Raw genomic sequence first — 5,069 nt, forward strand, 5'->3', positions numbered from 1 at the left:
GACGTGTAGAAGACGCCGTTAAATTCACAGTATTAATGACGTATGATAAGCGTCGTCTAAACGTACTCAAATAATGACACACATTCCGCGTCATTGAAAATGATTTTAATGACGCATCAAACAAATGTCGTGATAACGGTGTCATAAACTCATTTCAACGACGCATTTTAAAAACACGTCATAGTTTATCACATTTAATGACGTGTATTTTTGATGCGTCATTAAATCTGCGTCATAAAAAGACACTTTTTTTGTAGTGACGTCACAGGATGAAAATTTGGAAGTTATTTTGTGTTATTATATTGAGCATTCATAAATTTGTCTGAGTTCATTATTTGCATTGTTTAATGTATTATTTGAAGGATGGAGGCCTATTCTGTAAACTGTGTGATATTGCATTGTACGTGCTGGCCGTTGGTTTCTAAAACTGTGATATTTACAGGTGAAAATAATTTGGTAAATGTCTGTTTTTCAGGGAAGACTCTGTCGAAATTTTGGCAGAGAGTCTCGACCCTCTTTTCCATTGTTTTTAAAGGAAGAGGATGTTTAAAATTTAGTAAGTGGGCCCGGTATTGTTTGGATGCCGAACGAGTAACAGGGTTCGACACGGATTCCGAGGAGGAAATTCGGGTCGGGTCTTGTCAATCGAACTGGTTGAATAGTGCTGGTTCCAGTTCTGGTGTGACGCCTAAACCGGACCACGGCCACCCGTAGTTAGCATGAAATGCATATTGTCTTTTAGTTGATAGAGATATTCATTAGAATTCCAAAAAGGTTTATTTACTGTAGTGCCCCCTGAAACTTCGGTCAAATCTCACTTTGCCCCCCCAAACTTAAAATGACCCACTTTCATTCCTTGATCGAGATTTAGTGATCCACTTTACCCCCTACAGTCAACTCCATCTAAAAGTCTATTAACTTTGATGACATGGCAGGGGTATTTTTGTAATTTCGTACACATAAACATCGTCCACCAATTAGGCGAGTGACGTGGCAGTGGAGCCCACTTCTCCACATGGATAAAAATATAATTAAATATTCTAATAATTAAAAGTTAAAAAAATAAGAAAAAATATTTTCACATAATTAAAAACTCTACCCATCACCCCATCAGCCCCAATCCTCCCACCCACCCACGGCCATCCTCCCCTACCCCCCTATCCACCATTAATCCTTACCCACAGCCACCCCCAGCAACAAAACTTCTGAGACTTGATTTTTTTTTTTTTTGGTCAAGTTCTGAGACTTGATTGGTCTCCATTAAATCTACAAATAGCTCCTCCAATTCGTCCACCATCCCAAGATTTTTTCCCATTGGGAGATATCTGCGGCATCTTGTAAGCCCGTTCTTCCGACTGTTGTATCCATGGTACTGACCCCCTTCTTGTTGGAATTTCATAATGGATTGCATAAGGGCAGTATTGTATTCCCTGTTAGGATTAATCTATTCAAGTTTGGAGAAGTTGAAGAAGCAAAAGTTTTAAATGCTGGGAGTTTCAAAAGATGTAGCCTCCTGTATAGACTGAAAACCCTCAAGACCAAAACTCAAAGTTGTTTGATGTGTGTTGTATAAGTGATTTTGCTCGGTTTTTGCCCTCGTCTGTTTTAGTTATTAGCTTGCACAATTAACCAGCCTCTTTCTTTCTTATTACTAGTTCAGTTGTTCTCTCTAACTAGATTTGTGCCCCTTAAGGATTTAAAAATTGAAATAATTTTTTTTCTTTAAAACTAAAATATATAATTCCCATGTCACTCTCTAAAAGTGACATCCGAAACTCATGTCATTGTTAGCAAATAACATGTATAATCTCCTTGGGTCCATGTTGTGTTTGATATTTCATGATAGTAGTTATTGGCTTGCACAATTAACAAGCCTCTTTCTTTCTTATTACTAGTTCATTTGTTCTCTCTAAGTAGATTTGTGCCCCATTAAGGATTCAAAAATTGAAATAATTTTTTTTCTTTAAAACTAAAATATGTAATTCCCATGTCACTCTCTAAAAGTGACATCAGAAACTCATGTCATTGTTAGCAAATAACATGTATAATCTCTCTTTCTTGTTCTGTTTTCAATTTAAAAGCACATAAACTTTCAATTAGTTCGAGGTAATATGATTATTATTTTCGACATTATTTTTGTTGTTTTGTTAGCAATGTGGTTGATATGTTAATTCATCAATTTTTATTTTGACCTCTTTGGGAATTCCTTCCAAAGAGGCTTTTCTCTGTAAACTGTTTATTCTCCTATAAAAAAATTATATTAAATAAATAAATAAGACGTGGAAAGTATACGTACCAATAAAGACCAATACAGAGTTCCAAGAGTCCATGTGCTCACACAAAAGAAACAAAAGAAAAGCAAGTCCAAACTGCGGGGTACAAGGAAGAATTGAATTGATACGCATGCAGGTAAGGATTTTCGTTATTTAAAAAAAAAAAGGTTTGTGAGATTATTATTCTTCTCAAATACGAACGTATTTATACAAGTAAGAATATGTATTAATTCTAAATAAAATAGGAAATATATCTAAATTGCAATAAGAAATAAATCTCATTTATAATATGACTAAATAAATGATAAGTAACCAAAATTCTAGATAAATAAGGAACCAAAATCCTAACTAAATAAGGACTCACCAACACACTAAGGATTATAATGGAATAATTTTGTTATCAGAATAAGAAGGCATTAAAAAGTGGACGGGCTTGAAACTACAAGCCTTTTGTGGACCCGAAAAATACAAATGCTAGCTTCCGTGACTAAAATAGACATGGGCGTGCTTTTAGAAAGGCAAAAAAAAAACCTTACATTTAACAGAGATAACACTGTTTTGCTATTCCCGTAGGATAACTTTTTTACATGTCATTGCGTTATTGGCCGGAAATAGCACTCCCGGTTACATGAGAGCTTCTCTTCTAGAATAATGAATTATTAAATCATTATCTCAAAAAGGGAGTCAAAAATATTAGAACGTAACAATAATTGATGGAGACCCAGAAAGCATGTGAATACTCTGATTCCTTTCGCCAGGCAGTGGAGTACTGTGCCTACTGGCTACTAGCTACCAGCTGGGTTTTCCTTTTTAAGGAAACACATCTTAACTCTGGGCCTACTGGCTACTAGCTACTAGCTAGGTTTTCCATTTTAAGGAAACATCTTAACTCTGAATTCGAAAAGGAAAGGATTCCCCATGGTGGTCCTTTGGTTAGGTCACGATCGATCACGTCTTGTTTTCCTTTGTCGTCCTCCATCGTCCTTGGATTCTGCCTCTTCAGACTCAACACTCTACCCTCCATTAGTTTTCTGCAATAATGGAAATCCTGCCTCTTCATCAGTACAAGGACAACTGCCATTAAATATGATAGCTGTTAACAATATCTTTTATAGCATTTCAAAAAGCTATTGGTCAATCTTTCTAGTTAAATCATTGCATTTCCAGTTTCATTTCATGTATCTAATTTTATATGGCTAACAGTAACAGTAAAAGAACAAAGAAAAATAAGAAACATAGATTTCATTAGATATATCTCAAAACATGAAGTATGATATTGTAATACATAAATGTTAATAAGAGCCTGGAATCTAGATTATATATCAAAAGATACAAGGCCTTTTTGTCCTAATATATAAAATAGTAAAAATACAAGGCTTTTTTCCTAAATTAAGTAGGCATCACCAACATATTACTGAATCTATGCTTTAACAAGTAAATGCACTATCTTAGAGAATAAAGCTAACAGATCACAAGCATATCCACCTTAAACTTTATACTACAAGTATAGAGAAATACAAAAACTAGAACCATTATATTAAACTTTGGAGAACACCAACCTCAATAAATCGTCCTTCTCTCTCTCTCTCTCTCTCGTATTCCCTAGCTTCTATTTTTTTTTTCTCTGGTGAAAGTATCTCCTTTTCTCTCCCAATCTCATCAGGCCTATATAAATCCCTTTTCACCTTGCCTTAGACTTGCTCATAATAACTTACCTTTCTCTTCTATCTACCAAAAAAAATATAAAAAAAACACCTTTCTCTTCTCTTACCCTAGCTAGCTTATCTTCCTGAACCTCAATGGACTCTCAAGAACCACCAAAGCAACCAAACCCCTCAAACCCATCCCCCTCCACTCGCGATGTGACTGTGTATCGCATTCAAGATCTCATAACCCCTCAAAATCTTGATTCAAGACAGATACGTTACTATATTGGTGAGGGAGTCGCATATAATGTCTCCGACATAATTGATTTTACCATTACCCAGAACAACCGAACGTACCGCAGAAATGACATACTGGTCAATCCAGTACCAAAGGGCCCCCCAACACCTGGGTCTATTGATATTTCCGGTCGTAGTGATGAAGAGCCAATGAAGGGCGGCTCTAAATGCCATCAGTGATAATCCATATGGTGAGATAGTTGTGGTCTAACTGTTGTGGCTGGCTGACTAATTATGTTTAATGTACGTTAACTGTATTGATTGATAGATGATTTTGTTGTGTTGCAGGATTATGATCAACATGTTGCTGCCTACTGGCTGTAGTTTGGGACTGGACGTTTTACCATTTATGTTGGGCTGTGTCGTAGTCATTAACTAAGAACTTTATTATGTATTTCAAGAAATGTTGGACTGTAATAATTATTTTATGCCGTACGTACTTTGTAGTAGTAGTTCACTGAGAACTTTATTATGTATTTCGTGAAATGTTGGACTGTAATATTTCATCTCCATGAGTTGCTGCTCATGATGAGGCAGCGACAAGTACGATGAACTAGTTAATTATAAAGTGTTTTAGTAGTACTTTGAAGTATTTATGTTATATGCAACCGTGTTTAAGTTACAAATAATATATGATTATTGTCAGTTGGAATCTCTTTTTCTCTTGGAACAGGTTTCATCTTAGGTGGAGGTGTCGTGATGAGACACCTTTTAATACCAGCAGAAGACGACTCCACAATTGAAAAATCTTGTCCTCCTCGGCTGGCTAATACAAAAAACAAGTATGATTTCGCTACGAAGAATGCGATGATGAAAGAAAGCATTGTTGTAAATTCTAATCAACATATGGAAC

The 5,069-nt window shown here is 35.7% G+C and overlaps 1 long non-coding RNA gene across 1 annotated transcript; it reads left to right on the forward strand.

Moving 5' to 3' along the window:
- Positions 1-3,798: 3,798 nt before the first annotated feature.
- Positions 3,799-4,798, forward strand: LOC148297723 (uncharacterized). Its single transcript, XR_015836650.1, has 2 exons — positions 3,799-4,407; positions 4,505-4,798. It is a non-coding gene; the product is annotated as an uncharacterized LOC148297723 (long non-coding RNA).
- The last annotated feature ends 271 nt before the right edge of the window (positions 4,799-5,069 follow it).

The sequence above is a fragment of the Prunus avium genome, chromosome 1, assembly GCF_965620075.1.
Source record: "Prunus avium chromosome 1, drPruAviu1.hap1.1, whole genome shotgun sequence".
Lineage (NCBI taxonomy): Eukaryota > Viridiplantae > Streptophyta > Magnoliopsida > Rosales > Rosaceae > Prunus > Prunus avium.